Source organism: Canis lupus, chromosome 8, assembly GCF_048164855.1.
Source record: "Canis lupus baileyi chromosome 8, mCanLup2.hap1, whole genome shotgun sequence".
NCBI classification, from domain to species: Eukaryota; Metazoa; Chordata; class Mammalia; order Carnivora; family Canidae; genus Canis; species Canis lupus.
Window position 1 is genome coordinate 17,118,968 of NC_132845.1, and position 21,049 is coordinate 17,140,016.

General features: G+C 37.9%; 1 long non-coding RNA gene across 2 annotated transcripts in view; it reads right to left on the reverse strand.

Annotated features, from left to right (window-relative positions):
- Positions 1 to 17,760, reverse strand: part of LOC140637896 (uncharacterized) — a 189,857-nt gene extending 172,097 nt beyond the window's left edge. Inside the window, exon 1 of one of the 2 annotated variants that reach the window (XR_012034973.1) lies at positions 17,297 to 17,760. This is a non-coding gene — a long non-coding RNA (uncharacterized lncRNA). The remainder of the gene's footprint in view (positions 1 to 17,296) is intronic. The other variant, XR_012034972.1, reaches the window with a different exon arrangement.
- Between the last annotated feature and the right edge of the window lie 3,289 nt (positions 17,761 to 21,049).

A 21,049-nucleotide genomic window follows, 5' to 3' on the forward strand; every position in this document is an offset into this window, starting at 1 on the left:
AGAAATATAAATATAATCAAGGTGGAGAAGACCTCCCCAAAGTATATCCACTGTTTGCAAAACCAAACAAATAAACAAACAAACAAACAAGCAAGCAAACAAACAAAAAAACCCTGAATTTAAAAAAAAAATCCCGAATACACGTGAAGGAAACAAAAAATGAACACACACACACACACACACACACACAAAAGTCCATCTATCGACCCAGTTGGAAATCCAAATTTACTACAAGAAATTATACTACAAAAAGACAAAACTAATTGGTTTTTGTGCCTCTGTAACATAGGTTCTGAATCAACTTTAACATCTAATGAGCTCTATCAGTGGGTAAACTTCATGACCTTAATCAATACAGGGGCTCAAATTACAGTTATACTTGGAGATTCCACTAAGTTCAAATGAGATACCACTTATAATCTTAGGGGAGTTGTTGAACATAATGTTGAACATATGATACATCTTAACTATTGGAACTATTGCCTTGCTTCAATTTCCCATAGCCATATTACCCAATGCCCCAAAATACCCTATAATGAGCACAAATACTCATCCTCAATAATAAATAAATTAAAAGGAAATTCTTTGGGACTCACAGTTGGCTTGGTAAAAAAGATCTGATGGACATTTTCACTTCCCTGTCCCCTATTAAAACAGTCCATATGGCCACTATAAATTAAAATAAGGCTTCTAAGGATTGAAACCTATTACATAAGACTTATTTCAAATAAGAGCAATCATCTCCACTGTGTTTCTATTTAAAAGCCCAATTTGGTCTTTTTTTTTTTTTAACCTGGAAAGAATGAATAGCATCCCATGATGGATTACTACAACGATAGTACTGTGGTCCTCATCTGCAAAAAGTTTAAGCCATTTAAACCCTGGATTATGCAAGGAAATCCTCACTTCAGCTCCTAAACAGGTAACCATCATAAGACAGTCTCCATACCACACTCTCTCAGGCTCTTTTCAGAATTGCCTGGGAATCTGTTTTCTCCATAAAGCCTCCTTCTGGGATCCATAATCTTTTCATACTTTATTGGTGTTCATGTGGCATCATCAGGTATGATATTTGACCTGAACTTTGGGTGAAGATGCATCTATCTCTGCGGGGTGATCACAACTGCATAGTTTCAGTTGATGACTATTTGAATTCAACACTCTCTTTAATTGCTAGTATTGCTATTGATAATTCTGCTTTCAGTATATTTTTATTCTTTCAAAAATGTTCTTTCTTTTCTTCCGATGCTCTGAGAAGCTTTTTAAAAATATGGTGCTCTGTAGCATCTGGGTGGCTCAGTCAACTAAGTGTCTCCCTTTGGTTCAAGCATGATCTCAGGGTCCTTGGATTGAGCACTGAGCCCATGTCAGGCTCCTTGTTCAGTAGAGTCTTCTTCTTCTTCTCCCTTTGCTTGTGCTCTCTCTCTCTCTCTCTCTAATAAATAAATAAAATCTTTAAAAAAATTTCATTCTAAAGTTTTAGTATGATGTGTCTAGGTGCAGATTCAATTGTATTTATCATGTTTGAGATTGCTTGTACTGCCTGAATCTGATAATTCACATTCATATAAATTTGGAACAATTTCTCAATTATCATTTCAATATTGTTTTTTCTCCATTCTCCTTGTTCTCTTCTTCTGGACTCCTTCAGAATATATGTTTGACTTTTTTGTTTGACCCTTTATGTCTCTTAGACTCTCTTCCATTGTATCCTTCTCTTTACCTTTCTCCACAACATCATAAGAATGTTTTCCAGAGATCTATCTTCCGTTTCCCAATTCTCTCTTTAGCTAGATCTAATCTTGTGTTTAAATAGATCATTAGGTTTATATTTTTAGGGACTATATTTAGCATTTTTATATGTTCTATTTCTACTGTTTCAATAGCTGACTGGTCTTTTTTATAGTATCCTATTCCTGTATCTTGTTCTCACTGCTTTTAAAGTATTTAGTTATTTTAAACATAATTATTTTATAGTATTTAAACTTCTTGAGTGAGAATAGAGTGTATATATACATAATTCTCTGATTCTTGTGCGTGATCACTCTTGTCCATGGTGAATTGTTTTCTAGTGTGTTTTGTAAATTCTAAGTTGTGAGAGTTGGTTTTAAATAAAGATTTATCTGTGACAATCATATTAAGCCTGGTGAAAGTCTACCCCTTCATCATTTTGTGTGTGATTGTATACATCATCCCAGCTTGGGCCCATGAGATGTAAATTTCTTGGTTTGAGGGGGTTCACACTGTTAGTATAAATTTGAGAGCATACCTGCCTAATGGAAACAAGATTATAAATTCTCAAGTATGTAATTTCCTACCCCCTCTCACTTATAGCTTATGTTTATACAGAAAAGCATCCTTAGTTTTCTGTATAGGTGGGCTGTCTGGTTTCAGATTTATAAATAGAGTCTCAAGTATTACTCTCTCTCTCACTATGGCTTTTACATCTTGCTTCTTATTCCTTGGTTTCTGAATCTGGTAACCTTCTTCCTCCTAGCACTGAAGTATCAGCTCCCTGGTAACCTTCTTCCTCCTAGCACTGAAGTATCAGCTCCAGCTCACTACACTGCTTGTCAATCAATTTTCTATCTGCTTTTGGACCATGGGATTTTTGCTGACATTCTTGTGATCTGGCCTATGCATTTAAAAGGATGTATGTTATATATTTGTTTTGCTAAAATTTCTAGATGTTTTATTGCTGGGAGAGTTTTTAAGCTATCTGATTTGTCACTGCCTAGAAATGGAAGTTCTCAAAAAACCATTTCTTTTCTTTGTTCTTTAGTATGTACCTAATATGCTTAGAAACTGGAAAGCACTAGAATGTGGAACATGTCAAATTTCATAGGTGTCTGGATACATTTGGAGTATATAAAGGGGTGGTATTTCTACACATCAGCCTAGACTCTTTATAGCACAAATTTCTCTGATCCAAGATGGTAAGTAGCTGTGTTGTGTTGGTATATGTGCATACTTATCATAAATGCATATTTATTTGTGTACTTAAATGGATACATATATAGCCATAGATATTTTACTTTAGAAATCACTGCTTGTCAGCCTCTGATTGTGTCTTACCCAGCTGTGTTTCTTAATTACTTCTCCTGAGGGGTGACACTCACCATAGTTTCCAAAGCCATCAATATATTTTTTTTCCTCTCAAGCCTAGTGCAGTGGCATCTGATCACCTCAGCCCTAACTACTGTGCTCTTATGTTTTGCACACTACTCATTAGTTCAAGGGCCCAGTATTCCTACAATGACCATTGAACTCCTCAGTGAATGTCTTTTCTCACGTACCCAAAGTTCCCTGACTGAAGTTTGTTTGGTTGTGTCTTAGTTTCTGCCCACTTGTCTTGGAAATTACTATTCTGAGAAACCCTAGCCCTGAATCTGATTCTGCTCCACTTTACTCTGGCCAGTGTCTTTTTTCTTTTTCTTTCTTTTTTTATTTTTTAAGATTTTATTTATTTGAGAGAGAGAGAGAGCAAGCAAGAGAGAGAACACAAGTGGGGAGGGGCAGAGGGAGTAATACACTCCCTGCTGAGTAAGGAGCCTGACTTAGGGCTCTATCCTGGGACTTCAGGATCAGGACCTCAGCCGAGGGCAAAAGCTTAACAGACTGAGCCACCTGGAGGGCCCCTACTCTGGCCAGTGTCTTGCCCTAAGAACAAATTATTTTCCTTCAGCTGCTGATATGATGATGGAGATACTACAATCATCTTCAAGCCTCTTGAAGCATTCTCCAAAGTATAGTTCACCTTGTGTTCTCTACCTACATGAGCTTCCTATTGACCTGAGGCCCCAGGACCTCCTCTTGGGAAGCCTACTATGTTATATTTTCTAAGTTGTGTGTATTAGCCATGTTCTTTAGACACACATGTTCTTTTGCATATCTTTTTCCCTATTCATGAGAGGTATCATTAGTCTTATAACCAAGTTTTCAGAGAAGCTATCAATTATTTGCATAAAACAAATACAAATTTTAAACCCTATGAGTGCCTACATATATATTTTTACATATTTTCTTCATTTTATAAACAAAACACAGAAATAAACATGAGCTATACTGCCAAAATATTCATCTGGACTAATAATTTGTATATTTATTTGCAAGGTTGCCTTTGTTATCAATCTTTAAATTAGAGATAAGACCGCTTTATCTTTGAATTTTTATTTTATAATATGATTAAGCTTTCCATAAGTGTTCTTATGAGCATTCAATTCTTATTCTCTCAACAATTAGCTGAAAGTCATAATACAAACTGTGCCATAAAAATCAGCCACTTAAAATGTACAACCTCAAAATACAGATATTCTCAATCTTTTAGTAATGGGACAAAACTCTTATTTTAGTCCTCAATGAATGTGGGGAGAGAAAGAGAACTCATAAAATTAGTGGGTGAGGGAATAGAACCAATTAGAACAGGAACATGGTGCCAACAAGGGTTTTAAGAGAATGAGGGATGAGCTATGAGAGAACACAGGGATGAGGACAAAATGGCCAGGAAATGAAGAAGGAGCTATTCAAAAAAGAGAAGAAATGGTCTGCAGAGAAGGCCAGAAAGGATTGGGAAACATTTTCAATTACCAAGACAAAGGAACTGGGCAAACACTTCGAAAATGGTGGGAAAGAACAAAGATCCTGCTGCAGAGAAAAAGGGCCTTTTTTTTTTTTTTTTTTTTTCCAGGGGGGATGGTGTTTGGAGGTAGAATTTGGTGGAGTCTTCTGGCAGACATTTATTCAACTGAATCTTGTAAAATTTATTTCTGGAATTTAGAATTGGAAAGTTGGATGTAACAGAATATTTATGTAAAAAAACTATGTAAAATATACCAATAGCAAAAATATGAAGTCTTATATAACTTTTAAAACATTAATCTTATTTTTCCCCAGGAAATGATTATAATTCCATCCATAACCATAAGAAAGATTAATTTGAAATTTAAAAAACCTTCACATGCTCAAATTATTCTTAATAATCTGGAGATAGAATGTGTTTTGTGGGAGTCAGAAATAAAAATAAAGTATATAAAAAGCATACCATCAAGTAAAATACCGGCTGAGGCCTATTTTTTTTTTTTAAGTTTTAATATCTCCTAAGCGGCCTACATAAAAGAACCATGTATCTCAACATGTTCGTCGTATTCAAACATTTTAGTCATATTCAATGCATTTTAAAATACCACCATATATACTTCATAAATGTAATTCAGAAAAACTTTGCTAATTTTCACTTCCCTAATCTGCAAACCCCAATTCTCACAAAGAACCCCGCAGTTTCACTTCACTTCTCAGCAAAGATTTAATAGCTGAGAGCTCTATCATGTTCTCATATTACTGAGACTTCATTATTTTTACATGCCACACTACAAGACACTTACTAATATACTATTAAGCATTATCATAAATAATTAAAATGCAACCACACTTGACAAAATGAAAGAACAAAGTGTATTTTGTGTTGCAGTCAACTGGTGTGTATGTTGGCCCGAGTGAGCTAAGCACATATTTTAAAAATAGAAAATCAATTACTAAGAGCAACCTCCGTTGGACTGCAATGGGCCTACCTCTCATTAGTGTGAGTTAGTGAGGTCTTTTCCTGGCTCCTACCTGCCAATTAAATCATAGAGTCGTTATATCATTATCACTGTTAAACTGAAAAAAATTAAAAGTACCAATAAAGCTTTGTCTTTGTACCAGCCTTTTCCACGGGGCCACTGTGTTTCATTCCTCGTCTATTTGGTATATCCAGCTCTTTTAGCACTCTTCCCTTGCCTTTCACACTCTGAGGCAAGAATTTACTGTCCTATTAATTGGTCAACATATATTTAGAAACACATACCATGTGGTCAGTACTATACGGAAAATGCTCAGGATGTATTAGTGTAAGTAACAGTCTTTGCCTTCAAGGCGTTTACAGTGTAATTTGGGAAACAAGATTAGCATAGAAAAAGACAAAAAAAGAGTGGCCTGTATCAGAACACATATAATTAAATTTTAATTTGTGTGGTCTTCATCCTTGGAGCCACATAGTAGAGGACACTGAACCCAGAAAAAAATCCCCAGATTCGATGAGCCTAGATTAAGTGTTGGTCATTTGTGCTCTGTTGGCATCCTACATTTACTGTGTCAAAAGTTGCCCATTTACACAACGGTAATGGAATCCATGTAATGTAACATCTCTCACCAGACCACATGCGTCTTGAGGACAGAGGCTGGATCTCGTTCACAGTACTGTTTCCCCACCCATGGAGTGCCAGGCACTGAAAGTGGTGGGGAGCCCAGGGCCGGATGAAATTAAAGACATAGGTGAGGCTGCACAAGGGGCCTCCTCATGGCCTTGCTGTCATTTGGCCATCAGCCCTCCGAAAATGGGGGAAACCAGCATTGCAGTTGGCAAAATGGCACAAGCAAATTCAAGTTTCGAAAAGAGTCCTCCATCCACAGCGTATTGAAGAGGGGATGAAAATGAATGCAGGGAGCTCAGATAATTTGAAATAAACATTTAGTTAAGTAAGGAGGGGCAGCCAAAATTAACATGTGTTTGTGGTGTGATTTCCCCAAATTTGGGTAATAGCCAGGTTTTCTTGGCCAGTAACGTGGAAGTGTGGTTATTGCTCTGTTATTATGAATCAGCTCATTATTTCTGAAGGTAAACAACTTACATTACATTACTATCACTTTTGATAATCTTCGATAGTCTGGAATATGTACCGTTGTAGAGACTGAAGGAAATTAAAGGTGATACAGAAACATTTTCAACAAGTTTTACTTGCTCTCCTAGCATGTGGCTCTGCTGAGATACTCCAAATGGAATATTCTGTCTTCTAAATCTACTATTAGTTGCTAATCTTGCTAGGTGTGCAGTCCAAATTGCTGCATCTTGAATAATATAGTTCATTGCCCCCTTTGTTGGGGAATATGAAACTGTTCAATGAATGTGCAAGAAAATCAAATCATTTGAGCCTTTAGGACTGCGATGATGCTGAGTTTCCAGGAGATGTGGCTCTGGGCTGGGAGTGGAGTCAGGGGGTAGCATGAAGTTTTTGTGAGTTGCAGCTAATCCTAGCAGGCGATGGTTTTCTCCTCATGTTACTCTCCCTCCTTGAAGCCTTTCAATAGCTCTCCATTGCTCTTTGGATCACTTCCAAAGCCCTGCCAACAGGTCTGCCAAGCCCTGCATGGACTGGCTGCCTCCTACTACACTCCAGCCTCATTTCACACCTTTCCCGCCAGGTGTTCAGGTACACGGGTCTGCAAGGTCCTGAAATGTGCCCTTCTTCCTTCCACAAAGGATGCGTGACCTCTTTCCGTACTCTGCCTGGAATGTTCTCTGCCCCATTCCAATCCCCACCTCCAACTTTGGCTGTTTAATTGATTCCTACAGTTTCTCTAAGTCTTCGTTCACTGATTCTTTTTTCAGGCAAGGCTCCTCTGAGCCCCCCTTACCCTGACCTCCACCCCAGACTAGGTAAAACTGGCTCATTTTATACCCACGTAACACTATATAATTACTGTTCACAGCACTTAAACTTGCACTTTTAAGTAATTAATTTCTATCATTATTTGATGGAGGCCTTCCTCTCATCAGACCGTAAGCTCCGTGAGGATAGTAAGCACATCTCCTTTTGTGCAACATCATATCCCTAGATGTTAGCCCAGTACCCAGCACATACTAAGTGCCCAATAAAGATTTTTGAAGAAATAAATGACTGAGTCACTGAGTACCTAACTCTAATAATAATAATAATAATAATATGTTACTTAACTTTTTCCCCTCTCTCTGTCATCTCATAACCATGTGCTGGAACTTGGATTTTTCTCTGTATTTCACTTTGGGTCACCCACTCTTTAGGTGCAATTTACATGCTCCCATTGTCTTACACAGAGTGGCAAATGAGAATATGGTACCCACCGTGGGTGAGGCTTAATTTCAGGAAGTTCAATATAAATCCACAGGGGGATACATTTTGGTTGCCCATTGTGCTCTCTTGCAGCTGAAAAGAGACAATAAAACAAGAACACAAAAGGGCCAACAAGGCTTAAAGAGATCGCCTACGTACTAGACCTTTTGGCTTACCCTCCATGATTTAAAAGGAATACCCTGGATGTTATGAGCCTATATTTTTTTTATTTTTCTAGATAAAAAGGTAAGATTTAAACAGAATTGGCTTCAAGTAAAAAATAGTAACTGCACTAAAATCCATGGATAATTAGACCCTCATAAGTTCACTTAAAAGTTCATCATGCATGCTATCCTGGCGGGATTTCTAGAAACACAAATAGTATATAGATGTTTCTCACGACTCGGGAGAAGCATGGTCCTCTCCTTTCATTTTCTGTCGTGTGTATGTGGGAATCCTTCCATCCTCATAAAGAGAAACGACTGAATGGTGATCATAACCTTTGCCTGATTGTGTATTCCTTTAGTTCCATTCTTACTGTTTGCATGAGAGCGCTGTTGTGGCAGTGGTTGCTGGGACGGTCCCTGGGAGATGGAGAAAGGCAATGGGTCATGATGAAGTAGGGACAACTGAAGTCATGATTTGTCTCACTGTGGGTTCTGTGGGCCAGAGTTCCCGCAGTTTGCTCTGGCTTCTGGTTGTCACAGGCACAGCCCTGGAAGGCGCAAGTGAGCGCTGTCCCGGTGGGAAGGGACAGGGACAGACTCCAACAGCATCAGCTGTAGGAATGCAAACAAGCTCTCAGGGGTGCAGACAGCAAAGCCGGCCAGGGGTCTTCTGGGAGACTTGTTTTTAGACCTCTTTAAAGTTGCAGTAAAATGGCAGAAAGTAGCTTTGAAGCCTCTTTTGAACAATTTTATTGTCTGTTCCCTTTGCCACAGAGGATGGGAGCGGGGAGCAATGTTGATAAACTGCTAAATAATCAACTTTTGTATATTTCATTTGAAAACTTTAAAATTTTAAATACTCACTTTATGGCTCTGATAAACATGACAGGGACTCAGTGCTGGCCTCTGTGCGCTCCTCTGGTGGGTGGATTTAAGATGCTTGGCTTAATAGCATGCTAAGGGATTGTCACTGGCCCGAATCCCACCCCCAGCCCATGACTCACTGATTGGAGAGGGTTACTGTGTCTGGGAGGCAAGCTTCACATATTTCCAGGGAAGAGGCTAGACCCAAGATAGAAGTGGAATCTAGTCTTCCAGTGTTGATTAGGGGAATACATCATATTTATTGGGAAAGAACCACACAGATGGAAGTGGATCCCAGATCGGGGTGGGAGGAACCCAACATCATTATTTAATGCTTTCGTATATTTGTGTATTTTTTGAGGAGAGGGATTTGGTCTCATTCATCTTTGTATCTCCACTTGTTTGTGCAGTGCTTGGCACATAGTAGGTGCTCAATAAATACATGTTTGATGAATGAAAAGCAAACTGAACAAGCCTACAATACAATTGGCTTCTATTTTGGTTTCCTAGGATTATTGTAAGGAAATGCTAGAAAGTATATGACTTGAATAATCGAAATTTATTGTCTCACCATGCTGGAGGCTAGAAGCCTGAGATCAAGGTGTCTGCAGGTCCTTGCGCTCTCCAAAGGCACGAAGGCACCAGAGAAGATCTGTTCCAAGCCTCTCTCCTAGCTTCCTGGTAGTTCCTTGGTTTGTGACAGTGGAATATCAGTTTTTACATGGTATTTTCCTGGTGAACACGTCAGTGTCCAAATTTCTCCTTTTGACAAGGATGCCAGCCATATTTGAGGACTGGTCCACCCTATGCCAATAGGACTTCACCATAATTTAGCTAATGACATCTGAAATGACTCTGTTGCCCAATAAGATCACATTACAATATACTGGACTTCAACATATGAATTTTGCGGGATGGAGGACACGATTCAACCCAAGACAGTTTCCTGTGCAATGAATATGCTTGAATTTGAATTTATCATACAGATATTCAAAGAGCACTGATTGGTTAGGTACTTTCCTGGATGTCAAGAGATGTGTATTATAGATTCAAGTCAGCCATCAACCGCTATGTTAACATAAACAAGAAATTCATTCTTCCAATAAGGAGGCTGGGATATAAGATCTTCAAGGTCCTTTTTAGCTCAAATGCTCTATGATTTTCTTAGCCATCCATATGAAACACACCTCTTATATGGCCTTTCCTTAGTGCTCTTTGATTATTGCTGCACACTTAAATTAGACTTCTAGAATTCTATAGCAATGGAGTCCTGCAATGTCTCTCTAAAGAATTCAAGAGTTTGGTGCTCCTGTTTCAATGAAGGCAATGTTCAGAATTCATGAAGTCAAGGACCATGTCTGTTTCTCTTACTCGTGAATTACAATAGCTAACCTAGGGCCTGGCACTCAATAATAGTAAACACTCAATAAATATGTGTTGGATAAACGTTGAGTGAATGAATGTACTTATTGCAATAGTATTTCCATAAATTTGCTAGTTATATTCATATATGTTGAAACCTTTCTTCCTCACTGTTCACATTTACCTATAATTACCAGTGCGTATCTTGGAACTCAAAAATCTCACGTTGAATGTCCACAAATCAGTGGCTCTCTAAAGATAAAATCATTTCAAGGTATCTAAGGGATTATATGAAATACTTGGGGCATTGTGGAGATATCAAGATATAAGAAACAGTCATCGTATGAAAAGCGGCAGGAAATGGCATTTGTAAAAAATCCTCCAGTGCAATCTGGCAGAGTAAATCAACATCTCTCCATGGACTTTTCTCCATAAATCTTACAGTCTATATTTCTGTATATATTTTAGATTATTTTATGTGATGGGAGACCCATGTATGCCTGAAAGAAAGAGCATAGTTGAAAGCTGAGAATATAGGAAGCATTAGTTTCTGTTACCTCGATGTTTGGGTACAATAGATCACATGTGGTTCTCTGCAGGAGGTCCATGTAAAGAGTCAGGAATAGTTGACTCTGTGAATAGTAAAAACTATAAAATTTTTTTTGAATTATTATTATTTAAAGCCCCCAAAGAGTTGGTGTCTTATACCATTTTCAGGGCTTTGACATTATTTCTTTATGTTCAAGGCCCCAGATTTAAACTTGTCCTAGCAAAACGGAAGAAGCACGATTTCTGAAGCTGCTGTGTCACTGTCACATCTGGCTCAGCCAAGAGGCCTCGGTACTGTCCGATCCATCCCACCAACATTAGGACTTTCAGAGGAGGATATAATCCGCTAAGAGCAATAAATAGCCAAACTTATGATGTAACTTAGTTCTAAAAACATTTTAATAACTGGAGGGAGAATTTTAAGTTACAGGAATAGAATCTAAGGAGTGTTTCATTCCTCCTGCTACTACTACCTAACCCAAGTAACCCCTTGCTAGTCAAACTGCAACAAGCCATTAACCTGGAACGGGGAAACTGTTTGAAAAATCTTACAGGGTACAGAGGTGCCTTCGTCTTCCTGAACAGTAAATGGAACAGGACTCTTCCAACGACGATGTTAGAAAATTATATCTAGTTTAATTTTTCTCCTACATCCTGGTTTCATTTATGAGACTGTTCAGTTCTCTAGGGCTGCAGTCAAAATCAGGAAAGCTTTTCTGCCAAAGAAGAAAAGGTTTCCATTTGACAGAAATACTGTTCAGAGTGATTGATTTAAAAGTGCTGAACTCATATTCAGAGTCTGAAATCCAGGAACCGCCAGCTGGGCTGGGATTCAGAATTACAAGGATGGAGTGAGTTTCGGAGTTGTGATGCATTAAGCAGTGGGGGCAATTGCTTTTCTCACCTATCTCACAAGGGATGGAGGAAGGGAAACATTTAAGAATTAAGAAAGAAATCTCAGAACTGTTGAGTTACTGCGTCTTGCTCTGCTAGAGGCAGAATCACAGTTTGCATTTAGTGGACAAACTTCGGTGGTGAGGAATTTAATACATCTTTGGGTAACTAAGAATTGTTTGAAGGGAGAGTCGGAGAAGACAAAATAAATAGTAGAGGAGGAAAACCATATAGCTAGTTTTACTAAAGCTGGACGTTAGTAAATATGTGGGTGCTTGAGGGCATAATGGACCTATTTAGAACAAGCAAAGCATTTCCAGGGTGTGAACTCAAAGGAGTTGGTCTACTGGAAAAATATCTTTTGAATATTCTGTAAGAAACAGTAAGCACGAACAATGGTACTAGGGGATTAAGACATATAATGTTAACTTACTCTTTTAATTTGTGTACCGTGGTTTTTAACAGATGGATTTATCAGTGGTTTGTTGTTTCTTCTTCTTTTTTTCCCCTAATGCATGCTGAGCTATTTCCTTGCATGTCGTTTTAAATAAAAATATTTTTAAAGGGGACACAATGTTAAACGAGATGTATAAATAAGACAAGTGCTAATTACAGTGTCTAAAAAGAATGTCTTTACCCTGTAAATCGCGGCACAACTGCTTACACAGGGAATGAGGGAGCTCCATGCTGGGGCTGCACTTTCTTTCCATCAAGTCACGGAGCATAAATCTGGGCAATAAATGATCAGAAGGTACTGTACTGTGTAACTTGTACAATGTTCATAAAAGAAATTAATGAACAAATAAATATTCTCTGATGGACGAGCTGGCAAAAAAAATATATCTCACAAAAATGCCTTCCTCTTTCGATGGGGGATAATGGCTCGGAAGTGACATCTCTTTGAACAGTGTGCTTGGTCTCAAAGAGATTAATGCTCAGAAAGTAATCTTGGTGTCTGATCTGAAAGCCCGGACATAGGCCAAACCCCTGTGGCTGTCAGTGGGGGATCTGCCTGTGGCGACGAGTCAGGATCAAACTATTCTCTCACTTCTGGTCACCGAGCCACTAACCCACTTGAAATTCTCAGGCACCTAAGTATTTATTTGTATCCACCAAGAGAAGTCCGTAGGTCTTCATTCTGAATAGAAGTAACCCTACAAGCTTGAAAATATGTTAAAAACAACAACAAAAAAGACTTTTCTTGGAGAAATACTCAAAGAATGATAATGTCAGTTGCTGTCCTCTGAGTTTTGGTTGGATAGGACAGAGGTTTGAGTCGGTTTTGTTGAGCTGACTTCACAAGGAATACCACCAGCACTGCCACTCTCACGATGCCCATTTATTGGACAGGCATGTACGATGGCTCTATGAAGCCTGTGACAGTGAGCTTGAATTCCGTGGTGCGGCCTTGGCGGTCCTGATCAATATGACTGTTTCCTGTTCATGATCATGTGCCATGATTTCCAAACAGAAGTATTTCTACTTTTTCCTTGCGTTCTGTGTGTCACCACTGGCTTCTCCTATCCTCATTCTTGTTTGATGTTGTTTGTCCAAAATTTTATGCACACTGCCTCTTCCTTGGCCTTATATCCACTCTACTCTCCAGGTATGCATTCCCAACCCACCCGACATGGCACACATTAAGCCCCCATTTCTCTGAGAAGCTTTCCCAATGACTCCATCCCATGATTTCTCTATTCTTTAAATTTTTGGTTTTAGAACTTGATAGCACACTGAATCCATTTTCTAGTAATCGTTTCACTTCTGTTCATATTACCCTTCCAAAGTAAGCCTAAGCCTTCTGAGGTCAGAACCCATTTTGTAACAAGGCCGTTGCATTTCACGTGAATGCTGAAAGGAGGTTTTTAGAAATAGAACAACTGAAAATATTTACAACTCCTCACTTTTTGCATAAAACTTGAAATAGATTAAAAATGAATTGATAATTTAATAAATTGTCAAGAATTTTATAATTCCAAAGTTCTGTGCTTTTAGCCCTTACAACAGCATCTCTTCAGCTGTTAGACAGAAATATTCTTCTTCTGTTAGTATCATTTGAACCATACTTCTATTGATCTGGATTAAAATTTTAGTAAGTTGTTTGGTAACTATCTTGTGGTTTATTTTAATCTAATTAAATTATCATTTTTAAATTATGGTCTATTAAAAGTGAATCTCATTATTTTTCAGCATTAATACTAATATTTAATACTAAAGAATAGGCCCCAAATAACTGAATTGGAAGTTAGATTTGATAAGAAAATACTAAGAAAGCCAAAGACTCGGCACAATATACTATGAATCATTTAGGACAGAGTCCCCTGTAAAATTCTCCAGACAGTATGGTGCCCCACCTCCCAAAATCAACATTAAAACAAACACATTTTAGAATTCTCAAAAACTGTAAAAAAATTTTTTTTTAAGTGAAAAGATAAAGAGAAAACAATAAACCCTTCATCTGGTGGTATGGCTGTAAGATCAATCCCCTCAGATCTGCCCCAAAATTATAATATCCATAGATATTTGAATAAATTACAGTATGCCATCCCCCTGTGTTTATTTTTATCACATTAATCACGGAAATTCTGAATTCTGAAGACTCACACACCTTTGTTTTGTTATGTTGTTCCCTAAAGCACAAAGCTGCCAGATAAAATACAGGATGTCCAGTTAAATTTGAATTTCAGATGAACAACAAAGGAATTATTGATAAAAGTTTCCTCTAAATATTGCATAAGACCTACTTATAATAAGAAAATACTATTCATTGTTTATCTGACTTCAATTTCAACTGGATGTCCTCTATTTCAGAAACTAGCTAGGAGATTTGTAGTTAAAACCCAACAAGTATGTGCATGTGTGTGTGCACATGCGCAAAAACCAAGTTTGGAAGATACTCAATGACGAGTCATCAGGTATAATGTCTTACCTAAAACAGTAGTCTTGCTTAAAATGGTCTTCTCAGATTATTTCTGATTTAACACAGTGATGGAGTTAATTCTGCTTTGGGACCACTCTAATGATTAGAATTTTAGAAAAAAATTACCAGATCTTCCTAAAACTTTCTGTCCTAACAAAAGAAAATAAATCTACTCATTATTTCAGAGGATATCTCTGGAATATTTAAAGGCAGCTATATTGTCCATCCTCTGACCCTTACTCCTATCTCCTCCATGCTTTGTTTTCTTTTCTTTAGGCTGAGAAAATTATAATTTCCTTAAGTTATCTCTCATAATGATTTAGTTTCCAAAGCCTTTTTAGTTCTAATAATTATTCTCAGATATCGTTATGATTTGACATAGTATAGCCTTTGAAGAATGCTGTTGGATAAGAATCTCATTCTGTTTCTCTCGTTCCCTCCACTACCACTACTGACCTGGGCACAAAGTAGATACACATCAATCGTATTTCCTAAGACCTTCACGAACTTTCAACGAGAATCACTCTATCTTTTGTCTGTGTCTGAGTGCATTTTGTGCTTTCCTTTGGATATAAATTCCTATGTTCAACAAATATTTATTCAACACCTACTATGAGCCAGCCACTGTTCTAGGTTTGGGAAACTAGTAAGAAATAAAAGAGACAAAGGCCCTGCTTTCATGGAGTTCTCATGTGAGTGATGGAAGGCAAGAAATAACCCCCAAATTATATAGTTTATCTGCTGGTGACAAATAATCTGAAGACAAATCAAGCAGGATAAAGGGGATGGAGGTAGTCGTGGGTAAGCGGATCTAGTCTGCAGAAGGTGGTCAGGGAAGCCACTTTGATAAAGTCACATTTTAGCAAGTACCTGCAGAAGTAAGAGTGAAAGCCATGCAGATATCTAGGGTGATAATATGCAGGTAAAAGGAATCACGAAGAGAACAACCTGAGGTAGGAGCATGTGTAGTGTGAGTGGCAAGAGAGCCAGTATATCTAGGATGGAGAGAGCAAGGTGGGGAGGACGGAAGAGGAGAAGAAGGAGGTAACTTGGGGCTGCATTCAGGTTATTTCTGAGCAAGTCATACCTGGAATGCAAAACGATATGCTCTTAGGGCAAGGGCTGTCTGTTGGGAGAATGTCAGCAATACTGTTTGGATGTGACAGTGACCTGCCTGGGACATCTCTCTCTCCATGGATTACAGCTCTGATTTGGCAAGACAAAGAGCTAGGGGTTGTTTTTCTTTCCCTCACTGCCCTACTCGCTTTCCCCCTAAAGATGAAAGCTTGAATGATTACAGTGGGCTTCTGACGTCTAAGGGAGATGTCCTTTGGCTGAAGCCACATCGGCAGGTGCATTTTCTGGCTAGAGCAGCCAAGGAAATTCTTGCTCCAGTGTCAGTCTTTGTTTCTTCAAGAGTACTCAGAATTCTAACACGTGGGAAGTCAGAGATAAATGTCTACTAAACTGAGCTGTTGGACCTCTCGATCTATGGTTCTTGACCTCTGTTCACTAGGTTGATGCTATTGGTAACTTCAAAAGTCTCATCATTTCGGAAAGGATGGGAGTTTGCTAACTTGCCCTATTTCACATGATTCATTTGTTGACCTGTCCTCCTCTCAGATGTAACTCTTTCTCAAAGATTCTTCCAATTTCTTAATTCAAATTGCATCAAGTGGCCATCATGAATGGCCACTAGTGATGCTTTCTTTAATGACACTGCTATTAATAGATACCCCTGCTATTTTCATTTGTGCTGCTATCTCCTGCCCATCACCATTGCGTACATCTTGACTGAAGAAACAAATAATATTTTGGCCCCATCTGGTATTTATTTTCTGCATGGTTGCAAAATCCCAAGTTCTGAACGCCTGTAGCAAGCATTGGTGAACTTCCTTTTCTCTCCTCAAGACACCTATCACTTCCTGTAAATTCCAATCTCCTTATGCTCTGACCTGGAAGCCTCTAGAATATCCCATAACTTTCCTCTGCTGCCCCATCCACTCTTATCTAGTGAAACTTCTTTGAATTTCTCCCTTCTACAGGATTCCATTTCTTTTCTGTATGTTGTTGGAATGCAGTAAATAAGGACTGAATGACTAGCTTGTATGTGTCACACTGTCTTATTTTCTTTATTTAAAATTTTCTCAAGCACCACTTCTTGGCAGACACCTATTGTGATGAGCTATCTCTCCCAAACTATCATCATTAACACACTTAGTCTTTTTTGGCAAATATGCTTAAAGTTATAAACAGAGAGATGAGGTGGGGTTAGACCAATGAGAGAGTTAATTATCAGAAAATGCGCCATTAAGTGAGGCCAATGAACATCCCATTTAAATTTAAATTCACATTGTGAGTCACAAAAATCTCTACTTCCTTTAAGGTTCCTGGTCTGTCCCACATGACAGATGTTCAGCAGATACATTTTAAAAAGCTACCAAGTCTATAATCCACAAAGCTCTTTCTCTTTTGGTAACATTAGTAAAAGAAAAACACATTTATTCTCCTTGCTAAGCTTAAAACAACAACAGGCAAAGCGAGCTAAGGTTTCTTCCTGCCCTGCCCTGTCTTTCTCTTTCAGCCGAATTATAGTCTTACTCATGCTCTGAATCAAAATTAGGATGAACAGTTACCTTCAAGTACAAATGAAGAGGACCAGGGTGGGACTTGAGGGGGCTCCCAATTGTTCCCCAGTGGCCAGTCCTTTCATTTCTGGAAACATAGTCTTCATATGTATTTATTCTTCTGCCCCACGTGGATGTTCACGAAAACCATTCTGTGGTTCTCCTCCTTTCTATGTCTCTCCCTGAATTCTACTATGGCAGTCTGGGCACACATCCAACATCAGTAAATGAAAACCTCTTCATGCAGCCCAGCTTCAGCACTGCATACCAGCAGTTCAGTGCTGTCTTTCCTGTCCCACATCCAAACGTTAGCATATACAATATCAATAAGCTATTCCTTTCATCTTCCCAACACTGTAGAGGTGTTTATATTTGTGTGGGACATTTAAGCAATCCCAGCCAATGGGCTTGTACATCAGGCTAGGCCCCAGGCAGGGAGCAGGCTCAATTGGAAACAGGAACTAAAAGTGTTCTTGGTAAAACCCTGCCTCTGCCCAAATGTAGTTGTCTCACTCAATGCCTGACCTTCTTTAAAGAGGTCACCCTCAGAATTATGGGGCAGTTTGATAAGCTGGAATATACTAATTTATTGGCCATTAAAAAAAAAGAGGAAACTTTATTTGGATTACTCTGCTTTCTTGAAAACTTTTTTTTTCATAATTAAAAACATCTGGAAGGCATTTTAATATATCATAAACAAGAGGAAATCCAAAGCACGTGACTTCTAAGAAAATGATGCAAATAGAACTCCTTGCCAAAATTTACTGTGATCTGTTTTTCTTTTTTTTCCGGGGTGGGAGTTTGGAGGTGGGGGATTCAAGAAAGGAGGGCAAATGAGAATAACATTGAGAATTCTACAGAGAAAACAGTTATTTCAAAATTAGTCTACTGCTATTTTTGGCCAGCGTTAGAAGACATTACACATTGGCAGAGCCTCTGAAATATATTTGGTTTCTTTTTAAAAATTAGTCATTTTACTGGTAAATTTCTTTCTGAAATGGATAAATAATTAAATAAACACAAACTAAATTAGAAGATTAAAATAAAAAGTTGAACCAGAAAAGAGACATCTTCCAGGGTGAACTTGGGTAAAGAACAAGCTATTTGCTTAGTATTTTATTCTTCCTTTCTATAGCCATCTTTTCTTTGGATAATAGTATAATAAGGTTACATGTAGCTCTACTAGATATCACCCAAAATTGATGCCTGCAAACAATATTTCAAATGTTTTTCAATTTGTCTTTCATCAGGTAGGGCATAAGCTACCTAATGTTATAAATGATGTGTTTTGAGGACTTTCTTCCTTTGTTAACCCTGGAGAAATGAGATGTAATCACCAATCTCAAGAATTGAGTTCTCTTAGTATTGTGGGTAACATACCACACATACACACACACACACATACACACACACACGCGCGCGCGCGCACGCGCACACACATACATCCACTCCCCTATAAAACAGACCTAAAAATATCAGCATGGCCAATGGTTGCCTTATTTAGCTTCCAATTCTTGGATGTACACTTAATAATTTCATGAAAATAACAATGTACCTGGTGCAAGCTATATTTTTAAGTATATAAATAGTTTATAAAAACTCATTGAACTGCTGTTAAGTCTGTAATTACACAAAGCATGTGGAAGAATCGGTGGTATTTTACAAGATGCAGGAACCTCTTATTTTCCTGGATGAATTCCAGGTTAGGTATTATGGAAAAGCTAGTGAACTAAAGGAAGACAAATCTATATTCAAATTGTAGTTTGGTACTCCATAGCCGTGACTTCTCTGACTTTCAAGTTCTTCACCTCTAAAACAGAAAATTATTATCTATTTTTTTCTAAGAATTAAATGAGATAATATAAATGAAGAATTGGGCACAGTGTCTGAGATATAATAGGATATTGAGTGAGAGCTATTATTCTCCTTCTTGGTATTAGTTTATTATATCCAAAATATTCCATTAAAGAAACAGTTGCTGGCAAGACTTTTTGCCAGTTTGTTTACTGTTCTCCTTGTAGTTTTAGGGGGGCTCCTATTCTGCTTTGCCTCTTTCTGCCCAAGAAGTTAATAGTTTGATTGAGTGATTAACTCATCCCTTCCTTACATCTTACCATGTGGGTGTGGGCCCTGGCTCTATCCTTCTAGGCCCTGAGGCAGACATATTAGAACCCTTAGATGTGGTCCTGACATTTGAGGAGCTCTAGGTCTATGTAGGGAAACAATTAGCTACAAGACATCCATTCATTTAGCGCTAGACATTGTGAGAGATGCTGCAGATAAGAAATGAGTGAAATAAGCTTCCCACTTGGCCAGAGGACCTGGAGGCTGTGTCTGTCTCTCCAAGCACAGGTAGAGATATAAACAACTGGCCAGCTGAGCAAAAGGTCATCAGTGTTCACTGTGGGAATTGACGGGTGGGTCAGAGGTCAAGGTATATTTTAATGCAATGTGGAAGATTAAAATAAGATTTAAAAAATGAGAATTTAGGATCCTGTTTATAAATATCTGTAAAAAAAAAAAAGATTTGTTTCTGAAAAAGACTTATTTATAAGTGAGCTAGGGAGCATATAAACTCCATTAGGAAATTTATATTTTCCAAATTGTGAGAGCTGGCTGTACGAATAGGATTTAGGGGTGGGGGGACAAGATATTCAAAGAGGATGGGCACTGAAACCAGAGAGACATATTCCACCTCAATAACTTTCCAATATGAAGCATTGAACGAGTTATATAACCTTTCTCCTTTTTTTCTTTTTAAAGATTTTATTTATTTATTCAGGAGAGGCATACAGAGAGAGGCAGAGACATAGACAGCAGGAGAAGGAGGCTCCCACTGGGAGCCTAGAGTAGAACTCGATCCCAGTACCCCAGGATAACAACCTGAGCCAAAGGCAGACACTCAACCACTGAGCCACCTAGATGCCCCTTATATAACCTTTCTTTTCTTTGATTTCCTCATCTGCAAAATAGGAATAATATATATTCAGAGTTATTGTGAAGATTAGTGTTAATTTATATTAAGCATCTGGCAGACAGGTAGCACAATAAATAAATGGTCTATTATTATTGGCCATAACTATTAAGAAGAAGGCCAAAGGACTTATTTAATTTATAATTGCTTTCCTTACAATGAAAATATAATTCATATCATTAGACTTACGTGTTTTTCCTGTATTGGTAGTATGAACATTAGCTATTGTTTGGTCATTGGTCATAGAGACAAATTTCTACTATATTTTAAAAAATACCTTATCTACCGTGATATGTGTTGGAAGTTTTGATTATTTACCATTTTCCAAGAGATTTATTAAAATAAACATACAGTGTAACTCTTTCAAAGATGACAGCCAACATTTTATAAAATTTATGTTAAACTAGAAAAATATCATTTAAAATCCATATCTGAAGTAGATGATAATGGATTATATTCACCATTTTTCTTACTCCTCTGTCTTTAATAGAAACACAAAGCAATAGCTTGAGTAACACTCAACTACAGATTAGGTGAACAAGAGCAGACTTTTATTACCAAGGAAATCACAAGGCTAATTTGCATTGACTGGTTAAACAACAGCCTACCAACCATACTAACCAGAGAAAATAATACGCAGAGACAGAAATGGAAGGGACTAGGCTAAGATAATGGTCTTGCTTTTTTACATTCATATTTTAGAGTCATGATATCTTGAAATAGGTTGTCAGATGGGTTAATGGGCCTTACTATTTCATTTTAACACTAAATACAAAAAAAAAGTTTAT